Raw genomic sequence first — 24,222 nt, 5'->3', positions numbered from 1 at the left:
TTTGTTTGTTTTGAAATTCATAATTTAAATAAATTATTAGATATAAGTAAAATTATAAATTTATAGAACGTCATTTAAAATTCCGACGCAAAATATTTGCGGACAAATCGTCGCCCCATTAAGAAAATAAAAACAAAAAATATTTTATAAATAAATCAAGCAAGACATTAGGATATTATGTATACAGTATTTATAATTTTAAGATAAAAATAATTTTAATCTTTTACAACATAATGCCTAGCATAAAACCTTTAATCAGATTATACAAACAACATTAAATTAATATTTTCAGATGAAGAAACTACTAGAATGAATGATTATTAATAATACAGAAATTTTTACTTTATTAATTAAATTTTTTCATTTATAAAATTTCAAATGCATTTAACTATTATCAGTTTAAAAGGTTTAATTATATATTTTCAGTCTATTAATTAAAGTATAATTTAAAAATGTATAATATTTTAACTATTGATTAAAAACAATGAAATAGAAAAATATCCACAACTAGACAGCATTTAAAAATATATAAATTTGAAATTATTTAATGCTTAAAGTAATATTTAAATAATTTAATGTGCTCAAATAATTAAAATATTGCTTTAATAATTAAATATGGTATTACATTGTCGATTTAAAATCTTTTAAAAGACAAATCAGATGTAGAAAATAATAAAATTCGAATTCTAAAAAATATATATATATATTTCTGATTTAACAATTCATAGGAAACGGTTTGTTCGAAGCATAAAAAAAAAATTTTTTTAATTTAATTATTATACTGAATTTTTTATTAATCAAATTGCTCCAAGTTTTAATATAAAGATGTTAGTAAATTATTTTTATTAATATTAAATGAAACAATTAACTCCTTTAATGAATTTTCCCTTTAATTTTCGCATTAATTCTATTTAAAAGTTCAAATTCTTCTTACATCAAATTTTTTTTTTCTGTAGTAAAAAAATAAAGTTTCTTTAACACATTAGCCACACTCTCTTTAATAAATTATGTAGAATTTAACAAGTTATTAGTTTATTATTCAAATCTTTTGATAAAAACAAGAGAGAATTGTTTACAGGCCAAGCTAGAAAGGGGCTTTTAAAGGGATTTAAATGTATGCTGTATACATATATAGAATCATTAAAAAATATATTTAATTTGAAGAAGCCAAGTCATCATTGTTAGTGACAGGCCAAAGTAAGTTTTAGTGATTAATACGTGTTACATACATGTCTAGGTATAGAGATAAACGTATATACGTGTATATATATGTTAAGGTAAAGGGGGAAACGGAGAATGGAAGTGGGAGAGCGCGGAAATCACGGAGCAAACAAAGCAGCGAGCCTGGGCCATCCGCCATGACTGTTTACCCACAAGCCTATTCGCTTAGGTGAAAAGCGGACGCATGCGCGATGGATTGCAATTAATTTTTGAATAATTAATTAGCAGAGTAAAATACCATCTTTACTTACAGGGCAATTTTCACAGTTGCTGTCGGCAGCGATGTCCTGCGGGCGGCGGATGGCGAAGAAAACACTGTTGGAGACAGCAGAGAGTACGATCATGCGGACTCGGATGACAACATGAATGTGGCGGAAAACTCGAATAGAAGCGATAGATGCCAAGTCGGATAGGACGGAAGAGGGTAGGTGGCATGAGTCACAGCTTACAGCCATTTTTAGGTAGATTTAAGCATTAATTGGTCGTAGCGATAGTGTTATTGTAAACGAATGTGTTTGACCATGTCTCAGTGCGGCCGTCCACATCAGACTCGCAACTGCTGGTAAATATCGATTTGTCGGAGACGTGGAGGATTAGACAGCCTCGTTTTTGCCACACCATGTGTCACATTTTCATCGCTCCGTACTTCGCCACCCCGACAGGGAGGCATTAATTCGCCCATTGTTAATGACTTGCGCCGGGATTTTCTGTCCTATCGTTGGTCACAGAGTGTCGGCGTCATTCTCGGTGGACACACAGACCAAGCGGGGACCCATACACTCGTTAGATGATCTAACCAAGCTTAGACATGCAGCTAGTCGTAACCTTGACTGGGAGGCGATAAAATCGGATCGGTATTCAACTGTCTTAGGTATTCATATTCGTCGGTGCTGCGGTTGAGCGCGGACATATGGACGATGCTGGCATCCGGCTGCGACTGGTCGGAGATCGGTAAGTTACAGTGTGAACGCTTTTGTTTTTGTCTTATTCTTACGGTAAAAGATTACTTTGTAAGATAATCGATTATGGTCACGTCCCGGTGTCTCTCGGCTGCCGCCTGCTTTTGGGTATTTTCAGATAAGAGTAATTGACGTACCTTGTTACGGTATTTTTGCCGTCTACTCGTTTCTGTGACGGCTTGTGTATTCCGACATGACGTTGCAGTATGAGTACCACGTACGTATTAGGGGAGGCGGGCACACGGCGACGACTCTTCCAGTGACAGGCGATTCGGCAGTTATTCGGATTCCGTCGGAGGATAACCGCGGGCCTTCCGCTCCCCACCTGCTCAGGCACGGTAATACTTGTAAATGCCAAAGTCACGGCACGGCCGTCCGTCGGTACGTCGGGACGTTCGGAGTTGGCGGCTTTTTCTTTATTTATTTATTTAAATGTGCGCTTTACTCGGCGGAGGACGAGACTTAACGGGACCGAACCCATGCCGGCTTCCAGTCGATGGACCGCAGTGTTACGGCTTCTCGGTGTCGGCCGCCAAATGGACTGCGGCCGGCGGTGGTGGCTTAATAGACACGCGGTGGTAGCAGCCACCGAAATCTGGCGACGATTGGCTGGTAATAGCGAGTGGAGGCTGCCGTGGGTGCTCCCTACAGCATTGTAGGCTTCGGTTACCACTGCCGTCGTCACCCTACAAATGTGTTCTACTTTTCCTGGTCGGCAGCGAATCCGTCCACCAGACCCTACACCTCGGTGTCAGTCGCTTCTCGCCCGCCGACTGCTTAACATTCCGTTACTCTTGTCGGCAGACGTCGTTTTTACACGGAGTCACCCCTTTCTCACACTCCCAACGCGCCGGATTCCGTCTCCGGCCGACTTTAAAACGCTTTAAAGTGCTTCAAAACCCTTCCGAAACGGCGCCGCGCCATTTTAAAAACATTTAAAAATCGCTTTAAAACCAGTACCGCGTTTAAAAAACCCAGCCTAGACTAGCGCCTAACACTTTAATTACCTCCAAGAACAATTAAGAGGATTAACATAATGAATGTTAATATTTTATGTAACGATTAGCGAATTGCCTTTTGTTCGTCATTGATAAACAAACGGATTAAACAAAAAAATCTTATAAACTATCCTACAGATGATGTAAATTTTTCTACCCTTTCCGAATTAAAAACATTGGTTTCCCTTAATTAACAGTGTAGAGATGAACTCCGAAATGGTTCAGGCAGCGAAGAAGACACCCTGGGAAGCGGGAACATATAATAGATGAAATGCAAATTCCGGTGAGTAATTTTAAAATATATTTTAAAATATTTAAAATTAAGTCAGATTTCAAATTTAAATCGTTCACTAACTAGTAATAATGTAGTTAAGTTAAGGCGTGGCCGGCTATTTTAAAGCGGGAGGCGATTTAAAATTTTTCATTTTAGAATGAAAGAAAATGGCTGCTCCTTCCTCGCATTCCAGTCTGGTTGTTTTGAGAGAGAGAGAGAGCGAGAGAGAGAGAGAGATAGTAGCTTCTCTATAGACGGTGCAGGGGTCCTGCTCCTTATGGCGTTACTGTCAAGACAAACAGCAGGCCGGGCAAGCAGTCGTATTATCCCGGTGCGAGATTGACAGCTGCGAGTCATAAACAAGGGGCGACTTCGCCAATAAAAAGCCGAGAATCATTTTAGGTGCAAAACAGGAATGTGCTAGACGGGCAAATGCAATGCTAATGGGAGCTGCCGCCGTGTATCAGCCTCGTCTCGGCCAGCCAATCTGTGTACGAGCGCAAACATTCATTTATAGATAGCGTTACCCCTCGCTATTTGAATATCATAATGAGGTCAGATTCTTCGGCAACATTCAGATGACGTCCAATCATCTCATTCTGACCGAAGGTCGAGCAGATGAGCAATGCTTACAGCCAAAGGTACGTGCAGATTGTTGCTTTGACCATTTTCGCACCATTGTAAAACGCGCGGCCGGAAACTTATGCGCAGATGGCTGCCGGTCCACCTTAAACTCGCCGGTGTCTGGTCGTCTCCGGTTGTGGCGGGGGAGGCCCGGTTGCCGCGGCGGAAGTCAGCCGCCGGTGGGACGTTGCACCGTTTCCGTTCCAAAGGATTGTTGCCCTTTGCCGCGCGTTAACTTCCACTCACCCTCTTCTGCCGTGTTATACCGTCGTCGGGCCTCTCTCACCTGTCGATCTCGACACCCGGTCCGACTCGGGCCTTTTTTTCCCCTTCCCCCCATCCAGCAAAAGCTTTTCGCATCCCTCCGCTTTACGTTTCTTACCACATTAAGCGTTATGAATAATTCATTCGGCGGCCCGACTTGCACGGCATGCAAAAACGCAAACGAATTTTTCGATTATAATTTCAAAATATTATAATGGCCGGCATTTTAATCGTAACTTCTCCCTTTTATACAATTATTTTGGAATAATTGTGTGATTAATCTTTAAAATATTCTAAATAAAATTATGCTAATGGAGGCCGCGCGGTTATTGCGCATAAATATATATGTGTGTGTGTGTGTGTATGTGTGTAGAAGTACCGTACGTAGTATAGTGACCGGTTTATATTCGTCCGAGTTTCTTTAATTGATCCCACTCCCAAGAACTGATTGTTTGGCGTTGCTTGGGCCACGTTTGTTTTGGATTTGGCCCCGTCACCCCCGCTAGAAAGTGCTTTGGTTTTGCTAAAGATTTTTGACCCTCTCGCACACTGGATGGCGCGGAGGCTGCGGAGTCTGATGTAAATGGATGCAAAATCATTTGAGCTCTCTCTCTCTCTTTCTCCCTCCCCACCCATCTCATTCAAACTAATTGCTACCGAAGCAATAGTGCCTCCATCTGTTGAGTAAACCAAGTATCTATTTAGGATTACATTAGGTCGGTTTATTAAGCGAAACACATATTCTTACGTCGGTCTTAACCGATTTAATCTAGATCTATTGATTAAGTTGGTTCCGCCATCCTCTTAGATATTGTTATCATTTTGCTGCTCCTCGTCTCTCGGAATAATGCAGTCCGGATGCTGACTGACGCGAGTTATATTAATTGGAAGGATTAGATCTTTAACAAGGTTTTGTTTATAAGAGATAAAGTATAGGTTACTTTTAATAGGCAAATAATGGGAATAAATGATGGAAAAGTAGTTTCGTTTGGCTTACTCGCAGGCTCTCGATAATATATCCATGCAAATGTCGATTGAAGTACACCAAGCCACTCTCTTTATTCTCTTTTCCAATCATTAGACTTACAGAATTGGCTCGTGTTCGGTTTCTACGATTAAATAACTACTTAATTGGAATGGTTTCAAAATTTTTATTAATAGATACCGTACTGTAACTAATAGTGTACTTTAAAGAATTTATTACTGTTTTTCCTCGGTTAAATTCTATATTTTCCGAAGAAATTCCAGTTTTAAAATCAGCCATTCAAATCAATAAGGTTAAAAAGGCAAACGAGTCTTTGGACTTAGACCTATTTAAGACGAGACCTACCCGTTCCCCTTTTAAGTATTTTTCGTTTAACTTTAGATTTATCCGATAATATTTAAGTTAATAAGTAACCTTTCTCTTATTAAATTTGACCAAAAAGTAGTTTTAATAACGTTAAACTAGGCTATACGTGTGATGCAATCGTTTTATTATCTACTTCTTAAATTATGTTATAATTTATTATAATTTTAAAATATATAATTTAGGTATTTATATATGCACACATATATATATATATATATATATATTAATAGAAGTATTCTTTGTTGGTTTAATATGATAAATTGTATTAATTAAGTAATTGTGTAAGAGAGAAGTTGCTACGTTTTGGATAAAGTGTTGTAAAAAACTACAGAAAACACCAATTTTAGAGTTTTTATTTATAAAAAAAACGCATTTAGAAGAAAGTTTTAATCTCTTTTGTAATGATGATGGTGTTAATGCTCTCTATCATCCTTATTTAATAAATTATTCAACAATTTTTTCACTTTTATCCCCATAGGTGTGTGTGTGTGTGTGTGTGTGTGTGTGTGTTTTCAACTAAGATGAGACTTTTTCATTAGAATTGGAATCATTTTCTCTTTAAAAACTTTAAATTTTATTATCCTCTAGTTTTATATTATTAAATAAAGTTTAACTGAGCACAAAATCAAGTGATATACATACAAATATAAGTGATGAATGTGTTAATCTGTTAACAAAAGTGGATCTTAACTAAACTTTATTATACTAAGAGAAGATTAACAATCTTCTTTAAATATGTTTTATATAAATATTTATTTTATAGTAGGCACTAAGTATTCATTTTTTTCTTTTATTCTCTAATAATTCATTTATCACAAGAATATTTTTGTTACCAATTATAAACAACAAAAAAAAAAAAAAAGAAAAACAGAGGAAAGATAGTTGATTTAAAAAGAAGAGAGAAAGAGAGAGGAGTGGAAAAAAAATTGCATAATCCATATTCTCCAAAGAGGAAATATACTCAAATTATAAAAATTCGCCTCACTGGTACATAAATATTCTTTCTTTGGCCAAAAATACCTTTATTGAATTACAAAATCCATATTTTTTCGCCTTTATTTTTCTGTAAAGTCGAGAATAAAATTAAATATTCCAAATTTGAATTTTACAAGTATACTTGTTATAAAGATTTACACATTTCTTATATAATATCACTCACATTAAATGTTTAAACACAAGAAAAGTAAAAAATAATAATAATAATGGTTTTATCCTAATTAATAATTGGAATATTTCGTGGAGAGAGAGAGAGAAAAAACAACAATAAAACCATTGACATAGAAATGGGATTTCTTTTCTTTTTTTTTTTTTTTGTTTTTGGAAAATGAGGAAGTAAATTTATATTTGCTTTTATTGAAAAGGAAAATTTGACCATAAAAGAATTGTCATACCAGTTAAAGGCACGCTGTAATATTCTTGTTTAGGAAGATTATTAATTTTTAGTGGTATATAGTTCCTATACAGCTTTCTGCACTACACTGTCGACATGTTTGTTATTGTAGCGAGCATTAATTGAGATGTGTGTGTTTGTTTAGTGTTTTATGGTTATAGCCAACTGTAGCTTACTATTAAAGATCGTATATGTGGCAATGTGGTTACGCGTTACCAAATTGGGGGGAGGGTTACATTCTCTCCTGTGTTTATAACGAATCAACCTTTACACCGAATGGTTAAAAAAATTTTTTTTATTTTTTATTTTAATAAAACAAATTCGAGTAAATATTTTGTTTTTTAAAGTAATAAAATATAGATTAGCCATTAATACATTTCCAGAAAAGTATCCTTGAAATTTAATGAATTTTATCAGAAACGTGGCACGAAATATCTTAAATTAGGTCATAATTATCTTTAATAGCTAGGCATTGTTTGAAATGTCATTAGATGGCAGTTTCAACAAATGTCAAATGTTCTGAATTAGAAGAGAAATTCTAGCGTGAAGCCATTTTGTAGCCTTACGTAAAAGAGCTTGATTAAAGAATTTTTCTAATAACCTACACTCCCCCTTCATTGGCTTAATTATCTAATATATCTCTTTCTTTTACCATTTTAAAAATCTGCATTAACAATCGCCCTTCTCCCGTGTTTTGTCTGTCGATCGATATAAATAAAATTGCATTATTTTATATATTTTCATGTCGGAAAAGAGTTTGAATTTCGTTCTCCTATTCAACGTTTCGTCTTCTAAATGTTGTTACTTTAATTAATTAAAAAGAAATGCATCAAAAAATATAGGCTATATATTTAGATGACGCTTACTCTTCCCTTCATTAGGTTAATTAAAAGCTTTAAATAGCCTTCATTCCTACTAAATATCCACAAGATGACTAATTTATAGAATTTAATAGAGAATTTAATTTAATCATTATGTCACACTAATTACTAGAAGAAAATTTGCAAGTTTAGTTTTTTTGTTTTTTATTATTATTTTACTTTAACAAGTAACGGAACATTAGTAAAGTAGTCAGAATGTGGGGCAAGGATACAACAGATGGTTATATTATCTTTTCCATAAAAAATCGATTTTAACAAACAATAAGTAATCTCTGCATGTATATAAATGCATAAGTCAGTTAGCCAAAACATTTTTTATCATTAACTTAGAGTAGGTGGTAAAGAGTCATAGGTGAGGAAACCGGACTGTTTAATGCCATCTACTGTATAGGAAATGTATAGACAGTTGAATAAATAGCATCCAGTTTATATAAATAGATGGGAAATTTCAGGTAGATGCGTCCAGTCGATGGCCAGGGCGGGGAGCTACTTGTTACAACCTATAAACGATGTTATTATCCTAACTTCCTCAATTTTCTGTGTTGTATGGATATTTAAGTGGTGTATATTACGTATAAGACAATAGAGTGATATCAGAACACACCCATTCTAAATACACGACCCCAAATCTCTATTGTGGCCCCATGTCCGAAAAGGTTTTTAAGAGTCACGTGTCGGATATTTTTGTCATCCATAACTTTATTTGTTTGTTGTTTTTTTTGTGTGTGTGTGTGTGTGTGTGTATGTGTGGTCGTTCCGTTCGCTTAGACGGGAACTCTTCTACTACCGAAAGTAACCAATCAAATTACTAAACAGGTAATTTTTGGAAGAAAAAACAAACAAAAAAATAGAATAAAAAATGACGTAGATCCGGTAATCGTCCAATAAGAAAGACTTACGTCAGAGTTGAGCATTCGATTTTTAAGTATGCTAATCTAATTTGAACGGGGAAAATACGATATTAATTTCCGATATTTTTTCGAATAATAAGGTTAATTTAATGTTTGCAAATTCGATTTATTCTTCAAAAATGACAGAAAAATAGTTTAATGATTCATCTGGAAGGAAAACTTGACAGAGAGAGAGAGAGAAAAAAAAAATCATAATTAAATATTAGAATTTTTAGGCACCTTTCCTCGTACAATTAATTCACTATTTATACTGCCGCTGTTGATGATGATGATGATAATTTCATTGTTCCATTTATAATCTAATGAATTAAACGCGGAATGATTTTTATCCCCGGTCCACTCGTATTGGTAATAATTAACCTAGATTTTTAGCAAAAACCTGATTTGGTGATATTTCCACCCTTTGATAATAGAATGACCTGCATACTGGAATAATGTATTTTCGAAATTTAACACCATAAAAATATTTATATACGGAAGGCCAACATCGATGACGCCATCGGTTTTCGACGTCGTCATATACGAGGCGGAGTTTGGACGACGTCATCGATCTTAGTGTACCAATTTGGTTTCGTCAGTGAAGAAAGAAAGAAAGAAAAAAGGCATCTTTACGAAACTTCATCGATTTGTGAACTGGTCGTTATTGAAGGTAGCGACAGGAAGATTACTTTTCCAGGGTATAAAGATTTATTCCATAATCTAAAATCCTTTCGATGTTGCTCGAGTTCAAACGTAAAATGTTAAAACGGTTGACCTCTGCTCGCGTATAATCCGCATCCATTTTCGTAAAATTCGGCGTGAAAGTTTTCTTTTTTTTTTTTTTTTGAAGATGTTCGTGCGCCTACTGGAAGGATAGAGGAGGAAAAAAAAGGAGGGGGAATTAAATGGTTAGTGTAACTTTCGGAATACATTTTAACGAATTAAGTCTTTCGACTCTAACCAATCACGTGCAAAATGAGGGTTACGTAAATCCAACAGGATATTGTTCACTCCTTGTAACAAGTTAAGAGGGTTTACTATCGAAACTAATAGCTGTCCAGAGCACAGATTGAATTGACCTTGTGAAAGTACAGAATAAACTGGAAGTAAGCATTTAGATGAAGGTTTAATACACTCTTCTTTACCTGATGACCTTAGGGGTAATGTTTCGAAATGCTGGACCGCCATTGAAGAGTCCGAGAAACTAATTTTTTCCCCCCTCTCTCTCTCTTTCTGGTTTTTTTTTTTTTTTTTTCCTTTTTAAGTCGACCATTCCGAGTTACTTTTCTAAGAGAAGTTTGGGTAATTGCTTCGAGTTAGCTCCAATCAAGTTTCATTGATTAGGTTTATAAGTTATGTGTTTCCTTTATTGAGAAACAAAAGAATAACGTGTAATGATTTTTACTAATTCTAAATTGTTCTATTTTCACTTCGCACATTATTAAAATTCTCATAATTGAAAAGTTATGGGAAAAATTTCTCAAATGATAAGTCGATTCATTACTGGGTTTATCTCTACGATCTGTAGATTTTACGTTAGAAATAAAACGAATATATAAATGTTTTTCTGATTTTTCTGATTAAAAGAAAGCTTCGTTTTAAAATAAGAGCCCTTAAATTCTTTTTTATATTTAAATAAATAAATTTAATCTTCCAATCAGTTGCTTATAATCCTTAAATTCTCATAGTTAATAGTAAACTTTACGAATATTCAAGGGGTGTTTTCTTTATTTCGTGTGGGGTACCTTATGGCATTATTTATTTTGCTGTATGAATAAATAAAATTTCCGCTAAAACGTCATAAAATAATTTAATAAACTTCTTCCCATTATTCCTATAATATAAAACCCTTTCACGCACACGTCTATAGAGTAATAACGTATTAAATCGATTAGAATTTTTCATAGTTGTACAGATTAGTGCTCGATCAACAGTTTGTTTAAAATCTTCAAAGCTAATTCGGGACCCCCGAAGATCCCAGAGGAGATTATTTTATTTTATTTTTTTTTTTAATCGTTTAGATACCCAACATTTTCTATAATGGGAAATAGGTGGAATGAACTCCGTTTAGAGAATCAATAGACTCCTTAAAATTTCTTATAATGAAAAGTACCTCTGTAGATTTTAACATTTGATCAGTAATTCCCTAAAAATTACCATAATAAAAGGAAAAACTCTCTAACCTCTCGCATATATTTAGAAATTAGTATTTTAACCGTATCATATTATTATTCGAATTCCGATAGTCGGAAGGGTCCCGATATTATACGGAACGATTCCTTTTGTTTGGATAATGATGTCTAGAATGCCGAACAATTACATCATCTCTAGCATCTCCATATCAAAACTGCTCAGCTGGAGTCTGTACATCGCTGCCACTCTCAGGGAAACTTCTGACGAAAGTTGAAACTATTAATGTCCACGTTATGATCGCGGACAAAGAGAAGAGTGATGATGGCAAAGAACTTAACCATGACAGATGGACGATGAAAGTATGCTAAGGTTCGTTTAGTTCCAAGAACAGAAATCAATGTATGGACAATCATGTGTTATCAACCGCCAGCAGAACTCTGCAATTGGATGATTTTTTTTTTTTTTTACTTTTCGGAGGGGAAGAAAGAAAAATCTGGCTGCCATTTTTTTGCGGGAAGATTCTTAGATAAATTCCTGCATATAATGAATAGCCTAGTCGAGTAGAGCAGAATTGACTTTAAACATATTTAAATCGCCATAAAGTCGTTTGTAAAATATTTAATAGGTATATATACAATTTAAACACGTAAATTTCTGTAAACAATAATATAGTAAAAATAGTTTTAATTAGGGCATTAAAACATTCATTATATAAATGAAAACGATTATAAAACTATGTTAATTTCTATTTTCGAGTAATTAATTTTAATATTCCTGTCTAATTTTAAAACTTTCGAACTTAAAACGTAATGGCTAATTTCATTTAATGAAAATATTTCAGTCTTGATGGCTCGCCTTATTAATTATCTAATGTAAAACTTTTTCATGTGCCGTACAGTACATCAAATGTTCGGTTTATACAATAAATATATTCTCTAGATTGTATTTGACTCTGTACAGTTTTAGAAAATACTTTATATTGAGTAAAAATACCATTTTATCGAGCAAAATTACCGTTTTTTTTACTTGGACGTTCACTCGTATAAACAGATCTTGTATTGTTTATATACAGGGCCGTCGAGTGTTTGTACGGAGGCCCTGGGGTAGAGCGGGCCCTTTTGCCTTTTTTTTTAAAGGAATGAAATACGTAGAATGTTTCTTTTTTAATAAAAAGCTATCTTAAACAATTCTATCTGTTGTTAGTGGCAGTAATATCAATTTATAGGGGTAGGAACCACTATGGACTTGGAGAAAGTCCTAGTTTCTCCTCTAGAAGGCTCTATGTGTATTTGTATATATATACATAACGTTGAAAGTAATTGGAAAGTAAAACAATTTTTCCCGTGGAAAAATCCACTTTAATCGTTTATAAAAATGTTAAATTTAATCTATTTTTTTTTCTCTTTTTCTTTTTAAATCAAAGATAAAAGGTTAAAAAATGTGTTTATTTGACTGCGTGCGAGTCGAAAATCAATGGATTTGTTTATAAAACAATTTTAAGAAGTCTGGCTGAAGCTTATAGTGCTATGTCACTATCTGATCCTTCCAAATCCAATATGTACACGTGATCAGATTGAGTCTAAATAATCCGTAGATCTACTGTAACGATTATTCTTTCTGGAGTCGTCATACATCATCAGAAAGTTGCTGTATTTAATGTTCGGAACAATATTTCGAATGCACGAAATTTTGTAATATTACTTTTTTTTTTTTGGCTGCCGCTCTTCACGGTTTATTATCCGAAAATTTTATTATTTAATATAATACTTTATAAAAATAATAATAATAATAATAATAATAATAAAGAGAGGAGTTTTCTATCGAAATAATTCAGTGTGGGAGAGAGTAAATCGCGATGTCGCTAGACCGTTTCAGATGAAATCTATTGATAACAATTTCCACCGAACACAATCAAAAGGTGTAGACTCAACAATAAGTTCGTGAAATGCACCGCGCGCACGCAACAAGTGACAAGGCATCAACTGTGTCCTACGATTTCTGCCTAAGGCATAGGACTATGTTATATATCGTGTTTTGACCATGCAGCAGTCTTCTCCCCCATCTCCAAATCATCGTTATGGATGACCAGCGACTTTACTCGACATGGAAATTAATGATCTTTGCTATCTGGTCTGAGCACGGTCAACTTGTTGATGAAATATGGACAGAGTCCAACAAGAGTCATCTGTGCCCAAGCTATATATCAATTTCTATACTTTTCATACAGGTATCAATAATCGTTTTAAATAAATTTTTATCTTATCGTAAAATAAAGAATCAGTCGAGTTTCGTCTTATTGATTTTATAAATTGTTCAGCTTTCCTATTCATTGAAAACTCAAAGTTTGGATTAAATGAAGACGAATGGAATAGTTTTTCATGGTTCCTTTCTTTGATGTGTTTCTTAATACAGCATCTACTTTAACAGGTCGCGCCATATTTTTCCATTTCTTCCTAAGACGTCGTCGTCTTCCACAATCGTGGCATAATATAAATGGAGACCGTTCTCCCTCTCAAAATATTTTTTTCAACATACACGTTCGATTTACAGCCGCATTAATTGTGTTTTTAAACTTAATTTGCATACATTTAATGCTCAGTTTCGATTATTTTTAAAATAAATTTTATTGTCTACAATCGATGATGCTTTTTAAAGTTATAATAATTGTATTTAACCTTAATTTAAATGTTGAATACTTCATTTTCTAGCTAATTTTATTGGAATTAAACAGCGCAGTTTAAGAGTAGAAGGTCTAAATGCGGAACTTTTAAATTGTTTATTCGAGTTTCGGATGAGGATACGTTACGTCGATATGTATATAAAAGTATTCTTGGCGCGACAATGGACGAGAGTAATGAAATAAGGGGGTCTAATCAGTTAAATATTTCTCAGTTGGATTTATGTACGTTACTAAAACAAGATTTGTATAGCATTAAGAAGTCGGTTAATGGTTTATCGCCCCGTTTAATAGTGCATACGTCATTTTACCGCTGATAATTTTATTATCTCGAAACCTTATAGTGGATAATAGACAGACGTTTATAGAAATAAAGTATAGAAAAATCGACAATGTTTTTCTTTACAGGTTCGTTCGCTTCTTATCCCCCCTCCGAAAGCGGATCGAGTGGTTTTTATTTGGTTTTAGTCGCGTTTAAAGTTCGATAATTCGCATAACTACGGGGCCGTAGGAGAAAGTAAGAAAAAAGAAAGATGATCGAAAAATAAAAGTGTAGTTGAAAAGTTGGAAATCCCGCGGAATTATATGCACGGGTCGTAGTAAGGTTCTGATTATGCTGATGTGATATAGCAGTTAAAGTCGTAGAATGCTTGGCTAGACACTGATGGAGTCACTACGAAACAAGGTAAACTACCTCTTTCGATATTCCTTCCGTCCTTTAATAGTTTCTGGCTGGCATTCAATGGCCCTGTCACTATCTTACCAAGTATTTTTCGCTTTCATCCTTATACGGTTTCTCTTTTGTCTATACGTACTCTCGTGCACGAAATTTCACGAATATAATATTTATGATGTTTATAATTCACCGACATCGCCCTGGCAAGGATTAAAGATTCTCAAATTGAATAGTAAGTTGGTTAAAAACTATATCAAACTTTCTCCACGAGTTCGATGTAAACGTAGGCCTCGAGTTCCAACACATATTTGTCTTATTTATCTAATTTATTGATTTCTAGTGAGTTTTGTTTACGAATTTCCATTACGGGAATGATGTAGTTGTATTATTTTTAATGGAATTAAACAAATATACGATGCATGCCTGTCTATTAAATCAATGACGGTTATAAAAGCGCATTCATAAATGTTAAAAACGATATTGAAGTCCAACTAAATATCGTTATACAAGTTCGTCGTGGTATGTCTTTATATAATTTTTGTCGTTGTAATCTATGTATTTCGAAGCTATAAGATTGCGTGTTGAAGTCTATATGGAATTGCTCGCGTGAGATTTTATTCCAATGTAAGATTTGCTCCAAAGAATTGGATGCATTTTTCAACTTTAAAACTTCCAAACAATGGTTGTTTTTGTTGTTTTCTACCACGTTTAATAATCGGTAATGTCCTTAAACCTATTCAGAAATCACAGCTTAAATGTAAAAAACATGTAATTAATATGCCTAATAAATAATCTATTGCTCCTTTAACGTGTGTGTTGCTTAATATAAACGTCTGCCCCTTTTGGAATTTGATAAATGGAGGCGTTAAAAGTATAAATTATTATAAATTTCACTATAAGCTAAAAGAATTTTCTACCTCGAGTGAAATTTTAATCGATTAATTAAGATTTATCGTCGCATTTCTGTTCAAAACACTAATTATCAAAGCAAAAACTATTGCATAAACTCGACGTAGCAATAATATAAAAGGAGAGAAATTGATAAGAGGTGGCAATATCATGAAAACTCGGTAAAATTATTTAATTCCTTCGAGTCTGCTTAGTGTAAAAGTCGTTGCTATGCCTAATAAAAAAAACGAGTTAGAAATTGGATGCTCCTACACCGTCCGTAAGGTGGGTAGCTTTAAAAATCGATACGTGAATTCTCATTGCCATTGTTATTCAGTAAAAAACGGGGAAATATGACTGCGGAACACTTGTTCGTATTCTTCAGTCTTTGCTAAACTAAATTAACTGACGGGTATACTGTATTTCAATCGAAATTCGGTGTTGTAAGTTCTCTCTTCGCCATTTTGCACTTGTATGTTTGCGACTGACTTTAAAAGACTTTGCGTATGATATAATTTCAGTTTCATATATATCCCTTTACTTGATAACACAATTCAACTGGTTGTAAAATACGTGGTTAGACGTCTCGACGATGGCCAAGAAGAGCTTAAAGTAATTCTGATTGCCTGTAGAAAATTTGGGAAATGTGCTTTCGGATGGATGGGGTCGACGAATTAAAAGGAAATTTTGAAATTAAAAAAGAAAATTTATTGTTTATCTTAATAACGTTTAGAGGTGATATAAGCTGCTGCAAGTGCGATATAGTAAATGACAACGAAGTGACGGTATCATCGCCAAGGGCTCTTATATTTTCTATTCTCCTCCATTCTCATTTAGTATCAACACCACCCTGCCTCTCTTATCTGAGGTAGGAGGGCTGTTCCCCCTATCCAGGGATGGTTTACCACTAAACACCAGGCAGACCCGATTGCGAGTAAACTGCACTAAGTATAAAAGATGGATCGCGTTTCGTTGGTATCTTAGCGAAATCAGAGAAAGAAAATGCCAATTTCTGCAGTAAATAAATCAGAATGACCCATAAAAGAATCCGTTGGGTCACAGGTTACATTACAGGATATTGAAGAGATTGGTTGTTTTTTAAAAGGGTAACGTGTGCATAGATGAGCGGGCTAAGATGGCGGACGTGACCGTCTAACGTAATCGAGAAAAGGACTAGTTTAAACGTATCTAACCACTTGGCAAAAGAGGAAGTGAAGAATAATGTCGGACATTATCGCAATTAAGACCATTTAGTTTATATTAGTGAACTCAGAGAGCAGGGGGGATGTGTGAAAGCTCTGATTTGGTAGCCGACAGTAGACAAAGAACATCTGTAGCCTTGTTAAGTCAGCAGCCTGTACGCGTCGGGTGGGGTTGGGAAGTAAGCCTTGTTATCTTACAACGATGAGGACTATTCCACTTAGCTGGACTAGGATGTGACGTGTTATCGCCAAGATTGCAATTGCCCGTTCAGTTAAAGCAAGGATATGACCAGATAGAGTGAGGACAAACAGAAGCTACGTTATTAGTTACAGAGCGCTTTATATATGTGAGAGCTTTTTCTTTCGTAGCTACCGGAAACGGTTCAAAATTCATCTTGTCCGCGCGATTCTAAATTAAATTGCGCGAAACTCGTGCAATATCTCCTAAACAATCGAAAGTAAAAAAGTCGCCGCTGTCAAAATGTACCCGATGACACCGACTTGCCATACCGGATGTCACGTGATCTCACGGTTCACGTGCCGACGGACAGATTTTGTACACATTTCCACGTGGCCGTTGTCAAATTGGTTGCACGGTTCACAGAAAACCGAAGTCACGTGGTCGTAGTAGAGCTAAGCGACGTGTCCACAACTCTAACGAATGGAACACCACCCACCCTAGCCCTGGGGATGGGAATCAAACGACCACACATAAAACTTTTCTACCAAGAAGGGCACACGATAAGGGACGTTATCACTGAGCTGTGCCAAGAATTCTTGATTATTCCCGGACTCTTGTTTTTATTATTATTTTTTCTTTCTATAGCTAAAATCCTATTTTGGCTGTAGAAAGTGGTTTTAATATCATTTTTTGGCTAATCGATGAATGTGTTTTTTCGGATAAGATTTTAATTGGCAAAAATGTCAAAGGTTTTCGCACCTGTTGTCGAAAGCTGGGGCGCAAAATCGCAGGCTGCAATTCGCCATTACGAGCCAGCGTTGCTGGCATGGGCTTGGCGGGAGACGGCATCCGTTCAACTTTATCGACTTAAAGAGAAAGAAGAAGGAAAATATTCCCACTAGCATCCCCCATCCGAGCGACGCACAGCTCTTCTGCATGGATTGGACATGCGCTGCGCTGGTGGCCGTGCGAGACAATAGATGGCAGCTCAAGCCCGTGGATCCATAAAGGTGTCAGCATGTTATAACTGGTGGCATACGGAGTTGGTAGGTGTAGCTAGCAAGGTCGCAGCCGTTTGTGTCGCGCGTTCATCCGGCCATGGAAATACCATCGCCATGTGCACTAGGAGCTTGTCAATGGTCAGAGGACAAATACCGATGGGGTTGCTGACAATACAGGTGAGGAACAACTTCTAATTGGTAGTAGCCCGCATTAATTTACGGACGGTGCCGCTTCATCGCTCTTCCATCTAATTACGCTCTCGGCCCGAGCGAGATGGCGCTGCTTTCGTGATCATTTAGCCACGTCGTGCTGGGGGGATACAAAAATAATTGCGACCAATAAAAAGAGGCCCGCTTTGTAGAGATGCGTGCGCTGATTGGCCGACGAACCAATCTAGCGAATTAATTACAGGGAACCATGTAGAAGAGCCAGTCGTTGCTATGGGAGGGTTGTGTGTGGTGCAGCGCGCGCAAGCAAGATCCGGCCTCCGATTCGCGGGCTTGGCCAACTTCTGAGCCCCAATCACAGGCCAAGTCATGACAAACGGACTGCATACCAGAACAGGTTTGATCACTTTTCCTTTCTAGCGCTTATAAGTATAGAGAGAGCGGTGGTGGCCGGTGCGGTTAGTTTTAAACCACCCTCTTAACGGCGTCTAAATCCGCGCGGGAGACAAACTCGCCTCGGAAGGTGTCGGTTTATCGTTTCTAGAAGTAAAAACAACGTCCGGCTTTCTATCCTTTCGGATTTATATAACAGCTGATCAATAGTCCAGACACCTGTTTCTTATCTCGACAGCATGTTTTCAGATTGGATAATTACTTACACCATGTTGTACCACTTAGTGGGGGTTAACTCTGCGCTAATTATATACTACCTTTTACTGACAAGCTTGGAGATAATCAAAGTCCGGTTCTGACACTCCCTTTGACAATATACATATTTTGTGGTTATAATTCTCCTCCAGAAATCATTGCCGAACCACTCACGTCTGACATTCTGATCAGATAATGCCAGTTCCCTAATGTTGCATTTAAAAAGGGTGGATGCTTTTTTTTCTTTTTTGCTTCCAGATAAGATAATCATCGGATAGAGGAGGAAAAAAACTGTCGCGTCCGTTATAAAATAAATGTTGATAATATTGTCATCTCCGCTCTAAAGAAGTCTCGAGTTAGAGCAAAAGTCGTCGCAATTGTTGATAGCAATTAAAAATTCCCAGATTATATTATTATTATTGTTGTTATTATTCTAACCTTATTTAAGTTACGTTTCAGTCTGTAAATGGTTTTAAATTGCAAGACGTATTTCCAGAAATCTGAGATTTTCATTTGATATATTACCTATATCTGTGCACTTCGAACTGTTTATTTTACAGGGGGCAGTATTTGAAATATTTATCTAATATAATACTCCAGATCCTGAACGATTCGACCTTGATCGAGTTTGTTTTTAATTTATCCATAGGTGTGCATGTATTAAGGTAGGGAGGAAGGGGAGAAAAAAGGACCAATAATGGCATTTCATCTGTTGAGTTTAATTGAGACTCCGCCGATTGTCTTAGTTTTCTTTCAATCATTTGAGTCCCTGTAACACAAAGCTTTGATTACAGTGGGAATTTTTTTTTTCCTTGTCGTGTGATCGACAGCTATTTCGATCTTTTCGGATCAAATGATCCTTAATTGTATTGTTTCCTTCATTTTCTAATTAAAATCCGGAAGATATTGTCTGGAATAAAGATTATCCTTAATTGTTGCACTTCCTCTCTTGCGATTCTTCTGAACAGAAAATGGTTATTCAACAGTCTGTGAAGTGTAACCCACAGACATTTATACTGTTACAGACAACAGAACATGCTTTAACCGGTAAGAAAGTGAATTTAGAGGTTATTGAGGTTATTTTTACGTGCCAGTTGTGCCCATTGAAAAATTCAGAAAGGCAATCAATGAATAGACTTTCATCTCTACACATTTTTCGAGTATTTACGGGACGAAAATCAGCTTTTGTAACGTAAAATAATTACAGAATTCTTAATCCGATTTAACCTTTTAAGGCCTAAAATTAATTTATATTCTAACGTCTTTCCAAACTAATCAATTGTCTAATTATTTGGATTAGGCACAGATAGATTTAAACACGTGGCCCTAAGCTATGGCGTACAAGAGGCTCTATATTCTCCGGACAATAGTTATTAATTAATACTTTTCTTGCCAATGGAGCGAGGCCCTTTATGACACGAGCAATAGTTTATTTAGCTTATTTGTAAAACCGTTTGCTTCGGGATTGAGGCCTCCTTCGTGCAAAGTTTTTATGTTAATAGTAAAAATTTAATATTTATAAAAAGGGCCTTGATTATTTTATAATTGATCATTTTTTTTTTCTAAATTGGAAAAAGTAAAGCCGTCAACTTAATTTTTTTTTTCCAGTTTTTAATAGGTGCAGTACATAATTTAATTATACACTTACAAAGCACGAATTAGTCCGTCGGCATTCGGAGCAAAAATTAGCTTATGTCAATCTCGAAATTTAATTTGAAGTAGGATTATAAGGGATTTACAATGTACATTAAGTAATTTCTAATGTTAATCAGAAGGGAATTAACTATCGTCGGTTGATTAGTCCGAAATTGGGGATTAAAGTATGGTAGACTATTAGTTTAGCGATGGTTATACCCGTGATAATTTAATATATAACATAAGGCATTATAGAAAGAAGAAGAAGAAAATGACATATAACCATTTACGTGGCCTTTTCTTCTATTTTCAAATTGTAGAAACAATTTCTTTGTTTTTTTTTCCACTTCATCTTTAAGAAATTTAAAAAGTTGATCAGTAAATTAGACCGTAAGGTTAATTAACCTATTTCGAAATTAGATTTAAACATTAAGTTAAGGCCTATATAAGTGTGTGTAGATATTTATAATTCTTTCATATATAAACGTTAAATTAATGTATAATTTGTTTTCGATTGAAAATCTGATATGATTTTTAAAAAATATTTTTACAATTTAAGATATATAAAGATACACATAATTGGAAAAATATGCAACAAAACAGGTTAAAACGTAAATCAATCTATAAATAATGTGATACTGTAATTGGGTTGCAACATTAATTTTAAAAAACGGGGGGAGGGGGGAAACGAACTTATTTATCGTAACGATATATATATTATTTTAAAATTTAACGTGATAATTAATTACGCATGATTTTTAATTAAGAAGAATTATTGGAATATAAACAATTCGTTTGTCGAAGTTGTCGATCCGACATTCAAACGGCCCAGTTACTGTTTTGGTCTCCTATTTTTGTCCGTGATTGCTGAAGGAGAACTCTGTCAGCAGGTGGGAGGTTCGGTACACATGTTCAGACTTTTCACAACGCCTCTTATCGTTCATCTACAGACTTTAAAAAAGAAACTGCCAATTCAGTTATTGCCGACCAGAGAAAAATCTCCCAAAAAATGCTCATTTAGGTCGCATGTTTTCTCTTAAATAATTAGTTAACTATACGGCAATTGACTATTGACTTAGTAGGTCACAACGGGCATTTAATAGGCCTACCCATTACTTCCTTTTCCTAATATATTGCATATATATATATATTTTTTTTTTCCAACTCTCTTCGACACACCTGAGTTCTGCATCATTAATTCTGTTGTTCGTGCCCAAAATATCCATTTCCTTGTATGATTTAACTGACGAGATATATAAACTGCGTATTAAACATGGAGTATAACCTTAATTATGGGATTATCTCGAGAATTATAATAAAGTTTGGGTGAGTGTTCTGTCGAGAACCTTTCGATACTTTTACATTAATTCGGCGGAAAAAAAAAATATCATGGCGACGATTATTAATTAATTTACAAGCTGACTTTTTAAGTAAACTTATTGAATTTTTTTAAAATAATAATAATAATTAAATAAATAACTTTAATTAGAACGAAATCTTTCATCGCTTGTAAAGTTGAATTGTCGAGTTTGTTGTTTACAAATTTACAAACTTATTAATAATTCCAATTAAGTTCTAATCGCAATTTCGAATTTAAAATTGAGCCTAAATTGGATTGAGTTTGATAATTTATGCATTTATTCAGGATTTACAAAAAGGACAATTTCAAATTTTTATTAACATTTGCAAAATTGATTTTTTTTTTCTTTTTCCTTTTCCTTTCTTCTTCTTCTTCTTCTTATTTTTATTTTATTTCTATCGACCGTTGTGAATGTTGTTATAAGACCTACTACTATAATTGCCTAATTCTGGATACAATGCAGAATTCCTATTTGTTTTAAGATAAAAATTAATGCCACTCGACTTATATTACAAATTAACATATAGATTGCTTAATAAAATTCACACCCAAGCCATTAACCATTAGCGATAATAATAGATTATAATTTAACGTATACTTTAATTAAATTATAAATATTTAAGATAAATTATAGTCGCTGATTAATTAAAACAGCTTTTTTTTCTGTTGTACAGCTTGATAAGGCAATGTACAGTCTACATTTACAAAGTTCGTTAATTTCTTTACACGTGATAATTCAGTAAATGTATTTTCTATGTGTAAAAAAGAAAAAATAAAAGAGGTTTCTTTTTCATTTGATATCAAATTTCACTTTGTTTTAGATCTAAATAAATTCTTTAAAGATGTTTGTCTTTATTAGTATTCTGCAATTCCCTCATTTATAAAAATATAGTCGATGTTGTAATGAAATTATTTCGGAATTTGAAAATAAAATTTAATATATATATATTATTTTAAATACATTTAAATATAAATCTAATTGGTTTTAAAGTGTAATGAACGATAATTTCACAACAAATCTTATCAATATATTATATTTCAAGTTCTTGTTTAATACAAGATGCTAAATAACATAAACTGATAACAGCATTGGAATATTCCGTATACTTTCGTCACGTTTAAGTAAAATAGTTTATATTTTATATTTTAATTTATATATATATAAAGTTTTTATAAATATAAATACATAAATTTTAAATTAAAAAGTTGAAAGTTTAATGCGTAAGCGAATGATTCTTTGGGTAAGTTTTACTTCTAATTAGGATGCTTCTACTCTATTTATAAATCTGCATTATTAGAAATATATGGCACAGAAACTATTTTTAAGTTGGATTCTAATAAATGGTCGACAGACTAAATGACGATTCCAGTAATATTTTTACTCCGAACGTCATTAAGGAAACTAATCAATATGGAAAAAAATAATTATAAAAAAGAAGAAGAAAAGGGCTAAACTAGCGAAAATGGTAAATTCCTTTCAAACTGTCAACATTTTTGTCTTCTATCAGACGAAGAAGAGATAAGAGTTGTGTATTTGTCTCAGAACAGTAGATTCGAAAAACGAGATAAAATATTAAAATGACCAAATTGACAAAGAAAGAGATTTGATCAGAACAATAGGACTAGAGTATCATGAATTTTGTGCCACATGACGTGTGATTTAATGTCTGCATTCATCAGCATCCAAAAGCTATACGAATAGAGTTGGATCCATTAATAATGTTTATGGAATTTTTCTACCCATCGTCTGTCGGAGTCGATGATTAGGGAGAAAAGTGTAAATCATTGTTCTCAGTATTGCTTCATTGGACACAAAGCGGGTCTCCGTCATCAATTGTACTTTAAAAAATTTTCCCCAAATCTAGTTTAATGATGGTACGAAAGACTTTGATAAAGATTGTTAGAAAATAAAGTTTTTATATATAGATTTATACTCGTCCATTTTTTTTTTCCTTTCTTTCCTTCGATCCTTTTTTTTCACTGGTCAGATTTTCTTTACTGTCCTTCGAACTTCACTCGTTTTGTATTTTGGGTTTGAGTCCTTTTCAGTTAAGTTGAATAAATTGTGACGACAGTACAATGATACGCGATTCTGAATAGTACTTGGAGATGTAACAGAAAAGTAGTAGCCAATAGAACTATACAATTCTATACAGATGAATTTCTACACCATTGTTAGCCGGCTTGAATCGCATAGTAATATACTTTTCGAAATTTTGGACCCGAGTCGTACGTTATTATAATACGACTTGTATCATTAATAAACTCTTCTTGCTTATTACCCAAGTGTCGCGATATGACGTCACAGCTATTGATCTTAAGTAGTCATTTCTCAGAACATTTGATCAATAACCGTTTCAAGAAATGTGATATCATTAAGATATTTTGGTCTGCAAATGCTAATTTTACGGTTGGCAAATACATTATACATCGGTAATAGACAAAACACTAAAAATTCCATCGATGAACGAGCTTTAGAATTGTTCTTATTCTTTTCTATGCGTGAGTCCTGCCAGATGCCTTGGGTAGTAGGTTGAAACTAAGGTTTTTGCTATCCCGAGAGTAGATTCGAGTATATAAGAAATAATCCATTGTAAAGATGGGTGAAAGGAGGGAAATGATTGTGCCAGAGGCTTGGTTGCCCCTGACGAAGACAAAAGAATCCCATAATAATCAATCACAGGACACCCTTGGGCTAGGTGGGGACAGGCGACACCTGCAGACTAGACACCCCCTACAGATTGGGGAATGTTGTCCTTCAGTTTTTATTCCTAAAAGTTATAATAATTTGCTTGATAAAA

At 34.5% G+C, this 24,222-nt stretch overlaps 1 protein-coding gene and 1 long non-coding RNA gene across 10 annotated transcripts in view; one reads left to right on the top strand and one right to left on the bottom strand.

Moving 5' to 3' along the window:
* The window catches only part of LOC136971605 (uncharacterized), an 80,228-nt gene extending 78,655 nt beyond the window's left edge, over nucleotides 1–1,573 (bottom strand). For all 4 annotated transcript variants that reach the window (XR_010880191.1, XR_010880192.1, XR_010880190.1 and 1 more), the window contains exon 1: nucleotides 1,473–1,573. This is a non-coding gene — a long non-coding RNA (uncharacterized lncRNA). The remainder of the gene's footprint in view (nucleotides 1–1,472) is intronic.
* Nucleotides 1,529–24,222, top strand: part of LOC136971603 (zinc finger homeobox protein 4-like) — a 66,440-nt gene continuing 43,746 nt past the window's right edge. For 2 of the 6 annotated variants that reach the window (XM_067266072.1, XM_067266078.1), the window contains exons 1-2: nucleotides 2,032–2,172; nucleotides 3,376–3,461. The gene's annotated coding sequence lies outside the window, so the exon portion shown is untranslated. Of the gene's footprint in view, nucleotides 1,646–2,031; nucleotides 2,173–3,375; nucleotides 3,462–3,644; nucleotides 4,094–17,519; nucleotides 17,788–17,838; nucleotides 18,176–24,222 lie in introns of those variants that run through there. The other 4 variants (XM_067266074.1, XM_067266076.1, XM_067266073.1 and 1 more) reach the window with 4 other exon arrangements.

This window comes from Centruroides vittatus, unplaced genomic scaffold (assembly GCF_030686945.1).
Source record: "Centruroides vittatus isolate TY-2023 unplaced genomic scaffold, ASM3068694v2 contig_2634, whole genome shotgun sequence".
NCBI lineage: Eukaryota > Metazoa > Arthropoda > Arachnida > Scorpiones > Buthidae > Centruroides > Centruroides vittatus.
Note: the sequence above shows the minus strand (reverse complement) of the source record. Positions and strands in the feature narration are given on the sequence as shown.